This window comes from Pseudopipra pipra, chromosome 6, assembly GCF_036250125.1.
Source record: "Pseudopipra pipra isolate bDixPip1 chromosome 6, bDixPip1.hap1, whole genome shotgun sequence".
NCBI classification, from domain to species: Eukaryota; Metazoa; Chordata; class Aves; order Passeriformes; family Pipridae; genus Pseudopipra; species Pseudopipra pipra.
The window spans coordinates 42,504,551-42,525,871 of NC_087554.1; the positions used below are offsets into that span (position 1 = coordinate 42,504,551).

A 21,321-nucleotide genomic window follows, 5' to 3' on the forward strand; every position below is an offset into this window, starting at 1 on the left:
CGCAGAACCCTCAGGCAATTAAATCCCAGGAAAAACCTCATGCAATAAGTTTCATGAAAATGAATGGTTGGATCAAGTACTACAACCCAAATTAGTGTCTCCACAGAGGGGGAGCGGGGCAGAATCTAACAGCGGTACGCTCTGTGCTCTGGTAGCAGCCAGCTGACCAGTCAGCTTGCCTGTACTGGTGCCCAGTCAGCACACAGGCAACTTGCATATGTGCAGTCTCCTACCCACATGGGGTGTTGTAAAGATGCAGAGATGACATGGGCTGCTGTACAATTTAGGGAGAAAGGCATGTGTCCACAGGAGATGAAGCATCACTTGTTTGCAGAAGATTCTGTCAGTGGCACCTGTTCAAAGCTGCCTGAGGGTCTGCACTGCCAGAGACAATCTCAATAAAGACTAATTGCTAAGTTACTGAGTGTCTGTAACTCTGATATTAATGCAGGAGGTGAAAGGAAAAGATGTATGTAAATATTTTTCACACATGGCTCCACAATTAATGAACAAGATAGTCATACCATAAATGAACCCATATATCTGTTCATATCCTTCATTTCTCCTAAACCCCTAGGGTACCAACAGCAGAAGTTCACAAACGCAAAACAAAGGTCATGATGCTGACAAGATATCTTTATTGCTAGACAACTCCCGAACCGACCCACAATAAATTAAGGCCCTTATTCCTGCTTAACCCATAACCTTTGTAGTAGACCCTGAAGGTCAGTCATTGCAAGTTTTCCAACCTGGGAATTGGGGCAGGTATAAGATTCATATTCAAAGGTCCCTTCTCTTCCTATCCAATGCACAAATCAGTTCACATAGCCTCAGCAGTACACCCATACCCCCACACACACCACAGACATGCAGAATACTTGCACAAACGCACTGCAGTGGAGATAAAGCTAATAGTTTACATGCAAACACACGCCCAGACATGTGTTCCTTCCTGGAGATGCCCCCTCCCCCTTTGTGCTTTACACATTATATAAGAATTTTATTCTGTAGTATGCTCTGAGGAAGGCGGCATTTTGCCAGATTTCAAAATGGCCTCATTTATCACCTAAATCCCCTATGAAAGCTAGGGAATAAGGTTTGTAAAACAGCCCAGATTAATGAGGCTGCATCTACATCTTAATAGCTTTTGTGTGTGCACAGTACTTCAATCTGTGCTTGTGAGCAGTGTGTATTTCTGTGGTTTATGGACTCTCTTCATCTGATCTGATACATCTACGTGTGCTGGTGTTTCTGTCTAATGCTGTGTGCGTGCGCTGCCTGTGTCCAGCACATAAAACCTCCTTCCGTGACTGCAGCTGGTTATGCCACATGCAGGTGGAATTCTCCCTGTGAGCACCTCCCGATTTGCAAATGTGATCTGTATAGGGAACCTATTTATGCCTGGGCTTTAATATCTGTTGGTATACTTTCGTGCATGTTAAACTCACCACTTCAGTGCTGGTTCCTTAGGCAACAGAGGCCTATATTTCTTCACCATGTTGGGGGAATTTCATTTTGCTGCTATATATAAGAATTCTGGTGAAGTAATTAACAGAAGCCTCCAGAGGCTTGGTTATGAAAACAAGGCTCCACGTGCCAGCTTCAGAGGAACCTTGTACTCCTTGCAAATTCCTCCAGGCAAGGAAGATATTGCAGATGCAAAGGGAACATAACCCAGGGCAGGGAACAGCAAGCACTGACGAGGTCTGTTTCTCAGTCCCAGAAAACAGCCTTAGCAGAAAGCTGAAAAATGCAGCAAATTGAAAAAGGAGGTTGCAGGTGGGATCACAAAAGAAAAGGGCATCAGCTCCATTGACAGTGAAGATTAATTCTTAAATTACATACCAAAAAACTCTTCCAAGAGCATTCAACCTGTGTCAGTCTAGTGGCTCTGATTCTATGTGGGACACAGGGAATACTTGGAAATTCCCCTTACAGAGTTTACCCTACGGCTCTTTCTTAGCTCCTTCTCCCTCTGTTCTTTTCATCCTTTCCTTATCCATTTCTCCTTCCGTGTCTCTGATAAGGAACTACTGCTGCTCCTTTCCCCCCCTTCCTCCCCCTGTCTGCTGTCAGCCATTTCACTTGGCTTTTTCTGCTCTTGCATTCACCAGAGCTGATTTCAGTGACAGCCCCTTGGCAATTTCCCTTTGCTGGTGACTCAGGTAATTGGATCTGGTGCCTTGGGGAGCTGCCAGGCATGATGTCACAGCTCTGCAGAAAAAAATACCCTATGTAATTGCTTGATACACTAGCTAATGTCTCATTCTGGTGGAGGGAGGAACTCTGAGTCTGGGGGTTGCCAAGATTTCAGAGACTTGGGACTCTGTAGTCGAGGTGAATAAAGAATTATCTTTATTTTTTGTTTACACAAGCTCTTACTTGTTTACTATGTGCTCATTAACTATCCCCTGAGCAGGCAGTCTGAATGTTCATAATGCATTCCGCAGTCCCTTTATGAAAAGGGAAGGACTGTGAACTTTTCATTAAACAAAAGAAAATGAGAATGAAACATCAATACAGCACAAGAATGGACAGCTCTACACACAATGGTGTAACCCTGCATCAGGGTTTATTCTGACCTTTAATAACATTTGCTTACCAGCATTTACATGCACTTGAATCCTTTATTTCTACGAAGACTGCAAGAAGACATCTCTCTTTTCCTAGCAGCAAGGAATGGATCTGGAGGACAGGCTAGGGATCAAAAGGGGTCAGTGTTAGTCTCAGAGTAGACATGAGAATGTATCTGAAATCCATTAAGTGAATCAGAAAGATGAGAATGAGCTAATGGGTGACTCTTGCTAACACACTAATAAAATGGAACTGAAAGTTTCTGGCTCTTCCCTGAACTGCCCCGTCTTGTTTGGAAAAGAAACTCTTGGGATTTTAGTATTCAGAAGAAGCTGACTGTTCCAAGTTCTGCTTTTCAGATGTTTTATGTTGGTCTTCCTTCTTTTGTAGACTTAAGGAGTCCAGCCAGCAAGGATCTGGCAGAGTGAGATGCTTGGGCCTCAGCTCTCTTCCCACAGTTCATCTGCAAGGCTGAGTCCATTGCTAGAGGTATTGATTGCTTTGCCAAGAGGAGAGGATAGGAGTATGAGAATTCAGAAAGGAAATATTTGATTGTCTTCACTGCAGGAAACATTTTCCCCAAGCAAAATAGGACCTGGATTTAACAAGGTGCTTGCAAATGCCTCAAAAGACCTCACAAGAAAATTGAAACCTTGTGTCAGATATAACCTGCTCTGGAACTCCAAAGTGAACAGACAATTTTGTTGCAAGAATGTTTTTGTCCTCTCCACTACTGCAGCTGGAGTGATGTTGAATAACCTGGAAAACTTAGCAAATCCTGAGAAACAATCAATCATTTTTGATAGGTCATATTCTCCAGCTAGAAAAGATCTGTCCTGACTTTCCACCATGCTCTGGCCAATTCAGCAGATGATAATTACTATTCCACCCGGCTGGTTCTCACACAAGCACAAATATTGTATTTCTCAGCTCTCCGTCATAGGTGTTTGTTCAGGCAGGTCTCCAAATCTGGGTTAGGTCTCCTGCCATGTTCTCTAACACCCTTGTATTTCTAATCCTGCCAGTCCAGGCCATTCTGTGGACTCCTGTGGCTTTGATGAAGAGATGAAGTTTCCAAACTTTGCTGCCTCAGTCCAGCCCTCCTGGAGTGACTCACTAGTTTAGTTTCCTCTTTAATGTTAGACCTGTGCAGTATTGCAGCTGCTCTGTGTGGCTTGGAAATTATTTTGACAGAGTCTGGAATAAAGGCAAGAAGGTTTCAGTTCCCATTTTTCCAGATTCTTACCTCCTCACACTCTGTCTTCTGATGGCACAGAGGTATATGGAGATCTAAATGGTATCACACCTGCAGAAACATTCCAAGCAGATGGCACCACTCCACTTCTGGAAAAAGTGTTAAGAGTTCTTGCTGGGGAGAACAGGCCACATCTATCTATCATCTCTTTAGGACCTCAGATATCCACAATATTTTTTGCTGGCTTGTCCCAGTGACACCACTCAGACCTTAGCAGCACGGCTGATATCAGCAGGATACAGTTCAGCTACCTAGCAGGATAGTTAGATGGGAGCCCCTTCAGTTGTCGAGGAACTAGCAATGGCCTTAAATTAATTTTTAAGTCATAAAAAAGGATGAGGAAAACACAAATTTTTATCACTTCTGTAGAGGAATTTAAGTACTAAGTGGTAAAGCAAGTTGCTCTGGAGAAGCCATTTGCTCGGCAGCGAAGAAGTCTCCCTCTATCCACCAAGGTACAAGCCTCCCTCAAGGTTGCAGAGGGATCTCCACTGACATTTCCAGGACTGCACATACAACATTCCCTGGTAATACATCCCCCCCAAAAAAATGTACAAGCATGTGTGATTTGAGACATGAAACACAAATCCGCACCATTTTATCCTCTCAGATTTCCTTCTTGGATCACCTGAGATGTTCAGGATAGTCATTCAGAGATATTTATTGCTTCTGATTTCTCCACTTGAAATCCCCAGTCAGCCCAGAAGTTGTGTATGGATATAAAGATTTGGAAGGAACAAGTGACCTATGAATAATCCACATAATTATCAGTGTAAAAAACAGTGCCATATCATGACAAGGCAGCAGCACAATAAGGAAATGTGAACACCTTATTTGGGAGCTGGTGTGAGCATGGAGAAAGTTAACACTAGCAGTAGAACACACAAGGAAATACAAACTATTCCCAGTGGAAGGAGTGGATCCAAAGGCGGCCTGGCCAACTGCCCTCAAAACCATTTTAGGAGACTCCAGTCCGCCAGTCTGAAGACAGGATGAACATATTGGAGGGGGCACTGAGATCAAACTAACAGATATACCAAAAGAGCAAAGAGACTACACACTTAGCCCCAGGGCAGAGAACAATTACAGCAGCTGACTGCCTCAGCAAGCCCAGAGATCAAAGAACAAAGCATTATTAACTACTGCCATTATAATCATTAGCATAGTGCCCAGTAGTCCTGGTCATGGACCAGTACCCCACTGTGTTAGCCAGTGTGCAAACAGAGACGAAAAGAATGGGCCCTGCCCAAGGAATGCCGAGTTTAAATATTAAATGTGAGATGACTACAATGAGATTGGAGGGGACAAAGAAGCAATAGTGTCACAGACAGAGGAAAGATGCTTGAAATCCAGACCAAAAACTCCTGGCTAACACCAAGACAGCCTCTCAATTACCTGGAAACAAGCAGGTTGCTTAAAGGTCTTTATGATGCGCTCTGGTTCTTTTAATTCAGTGAGATGGTTTATACAGGTGCCAGATACTCATGGTTTGTGTCTTGAAACGGCAGCTGAAGGCATGTTTCAGTTATTCAGAATAAGGAGAGGAGAATGAATCCCGACCTGCCTGATTGAAGTCTGGACACTGCAGGTGCCCTGCAATGTCCTCTCCATGCTTACCAGCACATGCTGCCTGTTCCAACACTGCCCATGAGGCAGAAACCATGGGCAATGTCTCCCTACAGAACAGGGGAATTGCACTGTCTGTTCTCAGTCTAGTTTCCATGGTTCCCACCTTCCAAAAGCCACATCACACCTGGCACTTCTTCCTCTCAAACGAGGAAGGCTGAAAAAGCTGTTCATCCTCAGGTGGTCCAGGACTGGTCTGAGGCACAGCTGGATCTGGCAACTGATTCTTATGAAAGAGGATAGCAGATACCTCTCCCTTGCACTGCAGGGATCAGCTGGGTGATATGCCCCTGCACCAGAACAACTGCCCCTGAGTCACTTCTCTGTCTTTCGTTAAGGATAATATCCATTCTATTTTTAAAATAAAAACAGAGTCCATGTTCTTCCAAATGTTTCTAGTCAATGTTATGACTAACAAATGGTGGTATTTTTGATCTTCCTCTAGTATATCCCCATGAAAAGCTTACAATGTTTTAGGCATCAGTTCATGTAATCTCCCCATCTGTAATCTCATATCTCCCTGTCATGGTCCATTACCCCTGTGCCACCAGTGAAGAGGATGGTGCCTCATACATGGAATGACTTACTCAGAGCCACACGCCCAGTAAATGTTGACACTGGAATTTGAAAGCAGAAAAGACATGTCTGTCCACACTGGGTCTTCCAGCTCTAGGCAGAATTCTCCCACCCCCATGTGATTCCCTTATAACCACATCTGTGAAAATGTCCTGCTTAAAGCTTCCTTTTAATCTTTCTTCTGATGTCTCCACATTCTTATTTTGTAATGGTCATGCTCACATTTTGCTCATTTTCTCAGTGCTCTTATAACCTCCTTAGATGGAATTTTTTCCCCTTTAAAAAGAGATTTCAGCCACTTCTTGGAAATCTCTGTATTTTATATATTTCTAGATCAAATAGTGGGATAGAGCCTATTCCTCAGTATCTGAACATCTCATAATCTTTAATATATTCATAATGACAATTTCCCAAGAAGGAGGGAGATATTACTTTCTGTATTTTAAAATCAGGAAGCAGAGGCACAGAGGGACTAACCAAAACCACTAGCCAGTGCTAAGCATTCATACAACAAAAGTCAAGGGCTAAAACAACAAGACAATTTCAAATTCTAACATTGCTCTTAATTTTCTGATTTCTGAAATTGTTAAGGGGTCAATTCTTCCATCTGTTATCTGCTGTCATGAGGATGTGTCCACGTAACAAATCTTGAAAGCACACAGTCCCATGACTCCAGGAACAACAGCTTGAAGAACAATAAGGGACTGTCCCTGTGCTTCCAAAATGTCCAAAAGGAGACATCTCAATAGCAAGTAGGACAAATGCCTTAGCAGAATCCTTCCCATGGTGGCCCATAAGAAACCAGATTTGGTTAATAACGGCAACACTGATTTTTATAATACCTATTTTGATCAAATACTCATGTACTTTCCCCAAATACAGTCTCCAGCTAGCACTGCTGGAATCAGAAAACTAAGCTTGGTGGACCACTGATATGACTCAGTAGGACATTTTTACACTGATATAGAGGTCTGGAAAATCATAAAACCCCTTTATATTTATTAAATCAATTGTTACTGAATTTAGTTAACATAGAGAAATATAAATGAAGATAAAAGGACGTCTTTTTTCCTGGTTTGTTTGGGGTTTTTTAATAGCAATACATAGAATCTCAATTTCTTTTGTAACCATTCTTTATACTGGAATTTTTGGTTTATACTGGAATAATATTACTATGTCTCCTTTAACTTCTTGATGTCACCACTGGTAACAATTTAGGAACTGCACATTGGACTATGCCATACAATGTGTCTGCAGTTTTTCTTTGTATGAACAGTCCCAAATGAAGGGCCATATAATCTCCTTCTGCAGTCAAAGACTGCAGGTACTGTCCCTAAGTAATCAATTGCTTTGCCTGGACACCAAAATATCTCAACAGAGGTATGTAATTAAGACATATCAGTGTGTCTGTATTGGTTTATGGGATAAAAATGAGAAGCCAGATGTCTAGCTAAGGAAGTATTTAGAGTCCACATATTCTGGTCAGATGAATAAAAATTATTATGCATGTCTGGGAACAAGACTATTAAAAGGAGGAACGAGGAACTTTGTGAGGCTGGCAAGCATCTAAACAGACCAGCTACCCAAAAGATCAATTAACTGCTCACCTCATGCATTTCACAAAGAAACAAAACAGCACACCAAAGTACATTTCATCCTCTGGCATTTCATCTCACCTACTCAGAAATATACCTTACAAAAAGGCAAACTGCCCTCTTAGCAGACTATGGAAGACACCTAAGTGGCTAATTTACACAGGGTCCTAAGGTTTAGAAAGCTCAAGTTAGGCAAGGTGTATGCCACCCTGAATCTTTCATTTTGGTTTCTGTTCAATAAGCTTCAGAATACCAAGACAATTCTAGCACACTGGAGAATATAATATGATGTGTGCAAATATTTACAAAGCTAAATAGCATTGTTGTTTGGTTCTGAACTGCTTAGCCTGGCATTAGTTCTGTGAAACTGGGAAACAGTTGGTGAAGTATAAAAAGAGGGTAACGTGACTGATACCAAACAAAGGGACAATATGGAATATCTTGTCCCACTAAAACCATCAGCATTGTTTTTGATGCATTTACAAATTTGGGTGATAAAGTAAATGGTACTGATACAGGTTTCTGTAAGGCAGCTGACTTTGTCTTTCTTGGTATTTGATAAAAAAGTATCACTACATAAATCAATGTCACCCTTACTAAACAAATTCAATTCCCCCTCAACTCATAAAAAAGTAATTGTAAACAGAGGATTATCATTATATGTGAATTATTCTACCAAGCACCTAAGAAATCTGTTTTGAGTGCAAAACTACTCAATATCTCTATTAATTAACTAAAAGAAAAATAGAGAATCCATTTCTGTGACAGAAGAATTGGCAGAGAAATAAATAATGATGGGACATGGTAGTTATAAAGATCATCTTTGTAAGGTAGGCTTATCCAAACAACACGTCTGACTACAGTCAAGTGCAAGTCATATAACTAGCACAAGAACTTCCCAAATGGGAGTGTATCCAGGACCACAGGGACCTGGAAAAATATTTCAAGATGGTAAGAGAAAACCAAAGACATACATCTGAAGAAAGGACATTGATCAGCTGGAAAGGGTTCTGAAGCAAGTTACAGAAATAATATGGGAGTCATAAAACACATCCCTCTATGACAGACTGGGATGCATAATATGTTTATTTAAGGCAGTTTATTTACAATCTCTAAGTGGATATAGAGGAAAGAGTTCTGACTGTACTTGACTGTATTGTTTTTAAGAAAAAACACCTATCAACATTTGGTGGTTTGAATCAGACACAAGGCAGATTTAAATAAACACACCAAAAAAAAGCTTAACAGTAAGGTGAATTATCTTGTCTAGTATGCAGGAGAAATTCTGCTCTTGGTGTTCTTAAAATATGCTCCCACTCAGCCCTGGCTCATCCCTTACATGACTGAAAACCTGACAGAAACACCTGCTGAAGATCTATGGTTTGTGATACACCCAGCACAAAATGAACTGTTCTTCAGCTGGTCACTTGTGGAACAGTTAGTGTTAAAGGATGTGGAGAGAGGGGTAGGACCTGGATATCGTCATGCCACTGGTTCACTAAGTTGAACAAGGATTTGGAATAGAAGGGTACTAAACTCAGGAGAACACAACGCTGTCAGAGAACAGACTGATCCCCTCTGTCTTCTTGGACTTCACAACTTCTCTCTAGCTTGATTAAACCCAGCCTGTCCTAAACCACTGTCACAAGCCAACGACCATGGATGTGATGGAGGTAAAAAGCATAGCAACACCCAGTTCACTCCCCTACATACACTGGTTTACCAGAGTATGCAATCGTGTTCCTCAGTAAGGTCATTCAGCACAATTCTGTATTGAGTAGTGAGAAAGAAATTTTACAAAGTAATTTTTTCTCAATCTTTTCATAGAGTAAGTGAATAATGACTCTTATTATAGGGCAGGCCTTGCATACCTACAACTGTGCACAATTTGGGTGGAGAAGTAGGTGGCAGAACTGCAAAGCCTCTGACTTGTGGCTTTTCCACAGCCAGGACTTGTGCCCTTATTCACTGGGAGGATGACATGGTGAGAGCTGCAGCCATGGAGTCACAGGGAAGCTATCAAGGAGGGAAAATAATAAAATTGCTATATGGAAATGCATCAAACATTTGAAAGTAACACTGAGGGGATGGTAGTGCTAAGGGTATCAACAGTTTTTTACTTGTGTCCAGGGGAGAATATTTGCATGTACTCATGTAACTCTCCTCTCTGAATACCTGATGAGTGTGTAACATGAAAGAGTGGTGTATGTGTGTACATGCAGGGTTTTCTTCTCCTCCTTTTGTGTTTTATAGAACCTATGACAGGTGTGACTGCTGATTTGAAATAACCCCAAGTCAGACACCACACAGCCCACTGAAATGAATTAATCTTTGCATCATTCTGATTCTGGGATTTGATATGGGCTGGGTTTTTTTCAGTTGCTACTGCTGTTGCTGTCACAAGTTCCAGCACACATATTCCAGTTTAGTCTCCACACTCTGTGGGACACATGACACTCAAAATGACAAGTGGCTACAGGTTTTGCCAACAAGAATCTGGGATACACATCAAGGGAAGAATCAGTCTTTCGTCCCTAAGACTGGCTGCAGCAGAAAACTTGATTGCTGCTGGTTCATGTGTACTTAATCCCTTTACACCTGAAAACTTTCTTGACCCATCTTCCCTTCAGCTGCTCAAACTCCTGTCTTATGCTTGTGCTACACACAAAGATAAGATTAAAAATCAAGTGCCCTAGACAAAATCATATTCCTTCTTCCAGATATATTATATTTTCATACCAAAATCAGTTCACAATTTATTAAATATGATTTATTAAACATTTTCTTGGGCTAGAGACACAGAATGGCAAAGGTAAAGCTTTATGAATCAAACTCTTCCATAGCAGCTGCAGAGAAGCGGGCAGCTCAGGAGTTTGAAAACCTGTGCAGGCTGCGTACTGGCCCACATACATACAAAAGCATAAGATATCCTCTGGTCAAACCAGGAGAAGGGCTATATCAATTTGAGAGACAAATCAACAACCTCAGCTTAACCTGTTCATGTGCCCCTACTCTGAGGTTTTAAGTAAAGTTATAAAGAGCTATTGAAATCAGCTTGCAGAACTGAAATTTAATAAAAATATTAATCAGAAAATTCCTATTTCAGTCAAATAGTCAAGTAAATAGAAAATAAAGACATGTAAGACCATAAGGGCTCTCAAAGAACACTCTTATTCTAAGGCAGTATATCTTAACAAGTGCTCACAGAGCTCTGTCTAATCTATGCTGAAACAAGGAAAGGGATACCTTGCCTTTACTGAATCAGGTTTTGACCAGAAACTTACAAATTCTGGTCTTTGACTAGGACCAGCAAAGACCTGTATGGAGGCTCCTTTTAAAATGCTAGCCACCTTTTTGACAGCAAGCACCTTACTGAGAAGTCTTCTTCAAAATGTATCTTCACAAATTGTGCTCCTATTTCACGATGACTAAATTTACCTCACATTTCTGCCATATGCTTAGAAGAAGGTTAGATCAGACACTGAAATCCTTAATAAAATCCAGACATAAATACCTATTATTTTGTCATTCAGCGTTAGGCAGTTACACTGTCAAAAAGGGATTTAGATTGCTTTGACATTATTTGTTCTTAACAAATGAAGCCAAGTTGTCCTCGATTACCTTGATATCCTTTAGATGCTTATGAATTGATTACTTGATAATTTATTCCAGTGTTCTTTCAGATATTGAAGCTAGCTGACTTGCTTACAATGTCAAAGTCCACTTTTACCCCTTTTTAAGACGGATGCTTCCCTGTCCTCCATTGATTCTCTTTAACCTCTCCATACCCGTATTAATGCTGAGCAAGTGATTAAGTACTCTGCTCAGCAGTGATGCTGTGATGAACTGGTATCTCATGCTCCACTGCAAGGCACTGCGGGTTAATACGTTCCTGACTTGGAGCCCTGTTGTGTATTACTGAACCCTGTGAGTTGCTATACCTTCAGAAACCTCTTTTGCTCATTTTTTTCAGAAAAATAATTAAGGTTTAGTTTCAAATTTCTCTCTAAATGTAGTGCAATATGGACGGTAAAACTAGATCTTGCTAACATTAAAATTCACCAAAGCATCTTGCAATTGAATCCTTTCTGAGAAATGGGGATTCACCCTGGTTTTGCAAGTGAACTACTTGATAGTAGAGGGAAAGAAGTTTTAGGTGGATTGTAATACAGTAGAGTAAAAATAGAAACATTGTAATACAGTAGAGTAAAAATAGAAATATATGGTCCTACCATTGATGAAATAAAACCTGCTAATAGTTATGCAAAGAAAATTTGGAAAAGTATTTTGTCTATAAGGCTGATGTGCTACAGCACTGTCAGGCTTGCTCTGTGCCAGAAGAAAGCTGGACACGGGAATGTAGCAGCCAGTGAGCTACCGTTAAATTCAATATTTGTGCTGTAAAATGCTGGTGGATATGTGTGTTTTATTTAGATTTTTATTTTTTAATTTTAATTGATACTGTGTTCTAATATCATGAACCAATTAATGATTAACTACCCTTTTTAAAACCTTTACGACACAGACAGTAAAGCAGTGCCATGATGCTTCTATGAATTATAGTCCTATTACAATCCTATTGAGTCTTTTGGACTAAAGGTTTGTGGGCCTTCAAAAGCATGCACATGGGAGTGCTGATCTCTCTCCCCATGACAGACCCCTTACACTGACATTAATATAATCTCCCAGTGGCTAGGAGATTGCCCAGTATCTGTAGATATTGGAGTTGTTTAGTATTGGTACATTGAGAGTTGTGGCATGACCTTGGGAAGAGTATATTACTACAGCGCACTGGAGAAAACCTAATTTTAAAGCTGCAGGATCAAAATATCAGAAAGGCCAAAACTTACATGCCATAAAAGGCTTGTGATGCCACATGGATCCCTGCTACCATCAAGTCAAATGCCCTTACATTAGAAAACAGCTCTGAACCCTCCGGCACAGGACTTTATTTTGTCTGCACAGAGCAAGACTGGCCTAAGCTGTATAAGCAGGGACATGACCTATATAAGCATCTCTATTGGTACTGCATGGAATTCCTTTCACCATATGCTCATATACTCTCCCTCTAGAGTACCTGAGAGCAAAACAATGCATGGCACCACACTGGGCTGGTTCTTTCCCATGTCTCAGGAAAGGTAAAACCTTTTTCTTCATTATAACTGATTTAATTGTACTTTTCAAGTTGTTTCTTTCCTTACTCCCTCTCTCTCACTGTTTTACCTCTTTTCACTCATGCTTTCTTTTTATCTCTTTTTTCTTTCACCTTCTTGTCTTTGCTGTTTTCAGATCTGTCTTTAGTAAAGCCAGAGAAGATTTATATCTTTAAGCAAAGTGATCAGTAAAGCCATGACCCTGTTTACAGAATGCCTTGTCTTTCATTATCCTAGGGTTCAGAAGAAAAGTGCTATCAACATGCAAAGAAAGAGGCTTTTCTAATATATTCTTGGATAGTATCAAAGACGGCCCTGGTGTAGAAAGTATTAGGGGAAGGCCAAGGCCTTCTGGAGCTCTTCACATGACTTCTTTGAAGGCAGAAGATGCTGCCATCCCTGTCCATCTCATGAGAACAAACATGCTTACAAGCAGAAAGGATCCATTTCAAAGGCTCTCTAAATATCACTGGTGTCTGGAGTAAGAAAATTTTGCAGAGGTCAGCTATAGCTAGCACTGCAGGCAGGCCCAGGAGAATGAATACAGAGCTACCAGCACTACCCATACCATGACCAAACCTGAACCTCTGCTGAGGACTGTCCAAGATTTCACTGACAAAGAGGAGCACAGGAGCAACTCCTCATGGGCCGCTCTGCTATCTTGTTTGAATACGGGAGGTTTGACACCAATTAGTAGCACAGAAGATCTGATTGCCCCGGAGGTAGTTTTGGTAGGATTGGCTGAACCACAAACAGTACGGCTCAGAACAGAGCAGAGCTTGATCTCTTCTTCAAAGCCAGTGTTAAGCCTTCCTGTCATCTGCAGTCTAAGCTGTTCTCAGGCATCCTTTACCATCTATGCCAGCCATAGGGGACATTTGTCTCAAATACAAGTTGTGACTGATGCTTTCCAACAGATCTAAGGGGTCTCATGATACCAAAGTGCACTAAATTGGGGAACGGGGGATGTTGTGCAGCATCTTTAGTTCAGGATATACTTTATTCATTGTGTTGATGGTGAGCTTCTGCAAGCAATACGCAAGAGAGCTCCCTGTATTATGAAGTGCAAGTCATTCTAGGGGCATAAAACCACTCATGGTTAACAAAAGATGGATGATTCCGATGTTGGAACTGCAGATTTTTTTAAGCACAGTATGCCTGTAACTGCACTGAGTGGAGAGATGAACCTCAACGTACACGTCTTTCACCACCCATGCAGGCACAATGTCAAAGCACCATAGTGCCTTAGTACAAGCCAAATACAGCTCCCAAGCCTGTGTATGCAAGTAATTAGAAACTTTGTGTGTGTAGTGTTTTTTTCCCCTCTGTTTTCTACAATTTAACTTGTCCCTTTACAGTCAGTACAGAATGGTTTCTTCCAGTCCCCAGGCACATTTTTTCCTAGCACTTTTGCTGTGTCCCTCAGGTTTTTCCTACATTTGGTGTGATCAAGATTGCCCACACGTACTTTTAGCAATTTAGACTTTATTTGTTTCTATACTGGTATGTATACGATTTCTTACCAGCTTTCTCAAAACACTTAACAGATAAGTTTATCCATATTTGCATTTGTCTACATCTACATTTGTCTACATAAGCAGATTTCATCTGCTAGAGACTATTTCTGTGTTGATTTGGCCAGAAGTGAATTTAAATATGCTACTGACCTTATGCAACAGTTAAAGCTCCTGCTTGGAAATAGCCACATTTTCTCCTATTACCCATTTTCTCCTGCAAAGAGGAGCGATTGAGCTGAAAACTGAGGATCTCCTCCTTCCTGACCTGAATCTGCCCTAAAATTCAGTTGGCTTGCTTGTTTGTGAAAACCACCTCCCACCACGCTGGCCAAAAACAATTAATTGCCTGCTGGGTCTCCCCTGTCTATCTCTGCTCATTGCTCATCTCTTATTATTAGACTGTGAACATTTTGGGGCAGAGAGCCTTTTTTTAGTATTACGGTATAGAGGGATCTTGGACCACAGGTAGGACTCTGAGGTGCTACTGGAAAAGTAACCAGAAAACTCAAGTGCTCTGTAACCTCATTTGGCAATTTATAATTCTGAGTTTGGCACCACAACACACAATAAAGAGAAGCAGGGAGACTGGGCTCTGGAATCATTAGTTTTATTATTAAATGTTAGTGTGATTAGTTATTCCTTTGAAATCAGTGATGTGTCTAATGTCAGAGAGAGAAGACAGGTCCCGTACCCTTAGCCTCTAACAACCTAGACATGAGTGGAGAGATTTGAAAACCTCAGTACACCTAGTTTGTCGAGTGTCAAATGTGAAGCAGGAAACAAGGGTAACTGCAGCATTTCAGGCAGATAAAAGGCAGGAAAATAAAAAGATTAAAAATATTAAGTTGGGAGAAGGATAATGCAGGATGCGCACAAAGAAACATTCCCTCCCTGTGCAATGTGTTGAACTGCAGGAATATTCTGAAACTTGACAGTGCTTAATGAGAAATGTCATCTATTTCAGTTCTGAGCCCCAGAACTGGAAAGTGCTCACTTTACTTGCCTGCTGAATTGGATATATTTAATTACTGTATGAAGGGAATGACCCAACACTGACCCTGCAAGGAATGCATCGCACAGACTTCAAGCATGTTCCTACCTCTAAATTCAGGGCAGAAACATGGCGAAACGTGCAAATACAAAGAAAACTTTGTACAGTACCACTGCCTGGACTGTTTGATTTTTGAAAAGGCGCCATGAGTGGGAGACAGGGGGAGCTCGCTGGGAGTGAGGTAGCTCTAGGCCTGCTCCACGTGCGGAAGTTCCGCACAGCCACCGAGTCTGGCTGCTCATGGCCACCAGGCTGTGTTCTCGCTCTGAGCTGGCCCCAGCTGCTGTTCCTTACTCCTTTGACGTGTATGTGTGTGTTACATGACTATAGAAGGAGCAATCAGTCAGCTCCCAGGAATCTTAGCAACAGCCGCGTCCCCAGAAAAGGCTTGTAGCAGCTGGAGCAGTGATGACTCAGCAGCATGGGCTCTCTGGCCTCTTGCTGATCCCTGGCAAGGACTGCAGTCCAAGTTCTGGCTCCCTTGTTTGGGTCAGTGCTTTCTTGCTGGCACCAGTAGATGAATTCCTGGATCCTGCTGGCCTTGGCATTCAAAAGCAACCAAAAATGAGCTGATAGCTGCAGCCAAAAAAGTTTTTTGTTCTCTTTTCTCTTTAACAACGAATTAAAGAACAAACAAAAAAAATACCCCAAAAACACCAAAACCAAATAACAGAAACAAACTGAACAAAACCTGCAGAATCCTGTTAGTACACTGTAACAGGACACAAATGACACAATTCATCTGTAGCAGATGCGCAGGGGAACATGGTCACATGCCAGGAGACCCACGTCCCTGCGGCCCCTTGGGGAATGAAACAGATCGGTGGATTGGGGCTGGGCTGGAAATTATACAAAACATCACTAGAAGGTCTGTTTATTTTCTGTACCGAGAGTTTGGGGTTGTGATGTTGAGTAACTCCGTCGACATTTCACCTAGTTTAAGGCACTAGTGCAATGAATCTGTTTGGCCCCGAGTTGTTTTCGACTCCGAGGATATGTTTATATCACAGACTCTCTCCACCCTCCTGCAGTAATTCCACAGACCCATAAAACAGATTGGGATTAAGGAGTCACGGGTCAGGACTGCACCGTGTCCGTGCGGCGGGAGGAACCTTCTGCTGGGACGGCGAAGGGGCTCGGGTGTGGGTGGGCAGAGGGTCTGCAGGGTCCCCGTGCAGAGCTGCGCCGGGACCGAAGCCCCTGCAGAGCCGAGGGGAGAGAGAGCAGGAAAGGAGGGGCTGCAGGAGCCGGGATGGGGGGCTCTGTGTCTGGATTCTTTTGGCAGAGGGCTGCCGGGAAGCTTGCTGGTCCTGCGCCAGGCTCCAGCAAACTCCGCTTAGTCCCTCCCTTTCACGAGCACTAAAAATTCATCCTGAAACAAAAACACCCATGTGTGTGTGTGTGTGTGTAACAATCTGCCTTCTCAGCAGCACCGCCGCCACCCCGGCATCGCTGGCCTCATTACTGGGAGCAGGAAATGAGTAAAACACAAATGGCTGGGGAGGAGACAGAAGGGGCCGCCCCGCTCCCGGCCATGGGGGCTGCTGGGAGCTGCCGCGCCTTGATGCAGATGTCGGAGACCTCAAATGTCTGCCGGAAATTACAGCTCATGTCGGGCGGGGAGACGTGCGCTTTCCCGGCTGGGGAGCCCAGCGGGAGACCCTGTCCCCCCCGCCGCCCTCCCCGCGCTGGGGCCGGCAGCCTTGGCCCTCGCCAAACCCAGCTTGTAAATCAGCTCGGCAGGAGAAAAACACACGTAGGAAAATTTCTCGGGGCAGGAAAAGGAAAAAAAGAAAAAAATAATAAAAACCCCACCAAGCCTCGCCCCGCGTTGTTCGCGGGGGGGCCGGAGCCTGCTGGCGCGGGCCGGCGCGGCGGGGAGGCTGCGGCCGCCCCCACTGCGGGCAAGGGGGCGGGCGGGGAGGAGCGACGGGGTGCCCCCCACCAACCCCCCAGCGCTAAACAGCCCGAAGCATTTCCAAAATAAACGCCGCAGCACGGCCTCTGCGTGGGCTCGGGCTGGGAGCGAGGGCGGCAGGGGCCGTCCTGCCCCGCAGCGCCCTGGCCGGGGGAACGCGGGCGTGTCGCGCCCCGATCCGCGGTCCTCAGGGCGGCGAACCCCGGCGAAGGGCTGGGAATATGGGAAAGTGATCGGGTGCGCAGCGAAACAGGTTACAAGGAGGGTGTTGTAAGTGTAGCAGAGCGTAAGAGCATTGGGATGCCGTGGGGAATGTCTGCCTGAATAGCAACGCCTCAATTGCCTCGAATAGCAAAGAGCAGGGCGCCTCATGGTGCGATTCCAGCATTACTCACCCCAAGGATCAGGCACTTCCCCATCCAGTTACATATGACCAGGAAATTACAGGCTGCGCTGCTCCCCGCCTGCCTGAGTGGCTGCCATATCATATGATACACACCAGAGCAGCATGTCTGATGAAACAACACAGCAACGTGTGCTAGTGAAACGTTAATGCTTTGTGGAATACATGGGTTTGGCTGGGTCATTCGGTATCTTGAATGCATGCTCCCTCTTGTTCATCTTGCCATTAATTAAAATACTGGGTAAAAATGAAATCCTGATCTTCCTTTACACTCTGTTACTGCTCTTCCTCTAGTAGACTCCACAGCCAGCCTCCTTGTGTGGCTTAGGTGTTGCAATTACTCACTCTCTTGCTCCATCCATCCCATTTGTGGACAGACTTTAATTTTTCTTCACACCCAGTATTCACAAGATCTTTCTGCATCTCTCATCTTTATTACTGTAGAATTCACATCCCAGATCTGATATGCACCTCTCCTCCCTGCACTACATGGCAAATGGAGCTACAAAGGTCATACTTGCAGCTCACTATCTCATCCCTGGCTTGAATTTATCCATTACTTCCTACTTAACTGTGTTTAAGGAACTTGTTACAATGAAAGTCACCTGTGGAAGACTGCCCATCTATCTTTTCCAGCATGCTTCTCCCTGTCTTCTCCACTAATAATGTGAGCTTTCGCTAGCCATGCCAGTCTCTTCACACTCTTTCATGCCAACTCTCTAATACCTCTCTGCTCCACCTTTTGCAGCAGCATCTCTGTTCAGGTCAGCTTTCTCCAACTAAGGCAGTCTGATTTCCTACAGTTTTGCATTCTATTGATTCTAAGCACCAGTTAAAAATTTTCTGAAGTCTTGAGAAAATACGAACTCCTATTGCAACCTTCTTCTGAACTGAAGATAAAGGTATTCTATTGGCTTTTTATTTTAATGAGATTAAGTATATCTGAGACAGCTTCTCATCTGTTGAATTTGCTTTTAGTTGACCAGTGTACAAAAAATTATACATGCACCTGACAGACCTACGATGGGACAGACACACTCCCCCTGCCAAAGATCTTGTCATCACATAAACCTTCTTTCTTTTCAAAACCAAACATAAATTGTAACTGCAAAGCCACGTGCTGCTTCTCATTACACCCCTTTATGTTAATTGTTTTCTTTTCACCATTGGTCTGTGCTTGCCTTTTTAGATCTTCTGCTCCTCAGGGCAGAGTCTGGGCTCTCCTCTGTGAAGTGTTAAGTGCCTTACAGGCATAAAAACAATTTAATTAGTTAATAACGACTAACAATTTGCATTAGTATCATACTTCCTGCCATGTCACATCAGACCACTGCTCCAGCCAGTCAAACACGTACCTCTTTCTCATGGCGCTCTGAGACAACTGTCCCTCAGCAAGGCCAGAGCGTCATATGTGGTGGTGGTTGGACACCCAACCCCAGTCTTTTTCCAGAGTCTGTCCACGGCTTACTCATTCTTAATGAATCCATCCCCCAGCCAATCTTGTATCTGACCTCCTGCTATATAAAGAGACACTCCTGGCTAGTTGAGCTCGGTAACATATCTGACAGAGTGAGACTAGCCAAACTGTTCAGAGGAAGGGATGATGGCTCTGTAATTCTAGGCAAAATGGAAAGATGAAGCAAGACTCCTCACTGACCCCAGCCCTCCTGTGCCTCTCAGCACTGGGGGTTGAAACTTTCTTGCACCCAACTGGCAATGCCTTTCTATTTCTTACAGAAATTAAAAGGCCAGGAAGACCTTTGAGACAAGAGAGACACCTGTATTATATTTTAAGAGATATCTTTTATTAGTATATCTTATATTTCATACCTCTGCACAAAGCCTCTTTGTCTTACATTTCAGCAGAGAATCCTACACTGAGAATCTGCAAATGGGTGATTCAGCACAGGAGGAGGGAAATGAGCTACTCCTTAAACATTGTTCATTTATCCAGTGTTTAGTCTTTGTGGCATGATTATCATCCTGCCTAGGAACGGGAAGGAGGCAGTTTCAGGCAGTGGAAGGGTATGAGAAAAGAGATGGGACAAGACGGCGCTGCCACTTGGGAAAATTGCAAGGATAATGGAAAGTGCTGTTGAACTGGGCAGAGCCAGGAACTGAACTGCTCAGTGTATGCAGCTATGTCCCTGTAGGACACAGTGCCCTCAACAGAAGTTACAAAGGCTGCCAAAGACCTGAAAGAAATCATGGTGCACCTCATGTTTATGTTATACAGTCCCAGGAGTTGTGAGAGATTAACAGCTGGTAAATGATGGCATACGTGGAACAAGTTCTCTCCTGGCACTGCAGGGCAAAGTATAAGAAGAAAATGTGGGGTTTAGTACAGGCACATTTAAACCATATGAAGAAGACCTGTGTTTTTGGAATGCCACGTCCTCCTCCATGTCTGGAACATGTCCTAGTTGGTGACTGAGATCTGTGTTGTTTATAGGCAATGATTCCTCAGAAACAAATCAACTAAATGAACAAACTGGGTGATAAAGTAGACCTGAGAACTGCATTGTCCTCTTCAGAGTCATAAAAATTCATCCCTTTTACAATTGCTGAGTGCTTTGCCAATATCATGCCAAGGTGAGAGCGGTGGGGGGAAGGGAAAGATATTGAAAAGGAAAATAAATAGGCGAGGTAAACAGTGCTGCTGCTGCTGCTGCTGCAGCAGCCGTGGTTGCCATGGCTACTGGGGTGAAGAAGAGAGGAGGAGGAGGAGGGAGGCGGATTGATCGATAGTCCTGTGCTGGCTCATCTGGCTTCCATCCACGTGCTACTACAGAGGGAGAGAAAATCAAAGAGCCACACACAGGGTGGCCAGGTCTCCGATTCGATACATGGCACCAGCTTGATCAATAGCTTGTTGGAAGGTGGGTAATTGACTCCCCTTCTACCCAGGAGAAAGTGGTGTGGTGACAGAGGTGTGTTCGTTAGCTACTGATTCTCAGCTCTACTTTATTACCCAGCTTGTTCATTTAGTTGATTTGTTTGTTTGCTTGTTTGAGATCCCTCTTCAGTCTGCTTTCTCCCTGTACCTGCCAAAGATGAGCACTAGCTGCTGGAGCAGAGCCAGAATTGCCCCAAATTTCTGAGTTGCTTTCCCTCTTCTCTTCTTTCTCCTTTCCTTGCTTATACTGGGGTTTTTATCTCATACTGGCAAAGGTTTTGACAGGGAAAGCTAGAAACAAGGACACCCTTTTCTTATGGGATTTCTAGAGCTTCCTTTTCTAGCTGGGTCTGGAGGAACATAATTATGGTTCATCTGAACACAAGGAGCACAATAGCCCCCCCCAAAATTAAATAATTAGGTCTATTTTTGCACCTCACAAACCAAGTGCATTATAGGAGAGATTTACAAATATTATTTTTGTAAGTCTGCCATTCTCCAGAGGAATTATCTGTAGAGAGTGACTAGATGATGCTATCAGAAAGACAAAAAACAAAGGCAGGAAATCAGGAGGAAGTTGGGGAGGAAGATGAAGATGCAGAAAAACAGATATTTCCAAGGAAATTACAAACTCATGAAGTACTGAGATATTGTAGGCTAATCCTTCATTTCTACCTAGACATCGGCAGGGAACCCTGGCACATGGTACCTGTTTGACCTTGAGGCAGGCAATGCTGTATTTTTTAAACAAGCCTGT

General features: G+C 43.2%; 1 long non-coding RNA gene across 1 annotated transcript; it reads left to right on the forward strand.

Annotated features, from left to right (window-relative positions):
- The first annotated feature begins 2,239 nt into the window (after positions 1-2,239).
- Positions 2,240-3,796, forward strand: LOC135416086 (uncharacterized). The gene is made up of 2 exons (XR_010431430.1): positions 2,240-2,337; positions 2,965-3,796. It is a non-coding gene; the product is annotated as an uncharacterized LOC135416086 (long non-coding RNA).
- The last annotated feature ends 17,525 nt before the right edge of the window (positions 3,797-21,321 follow it).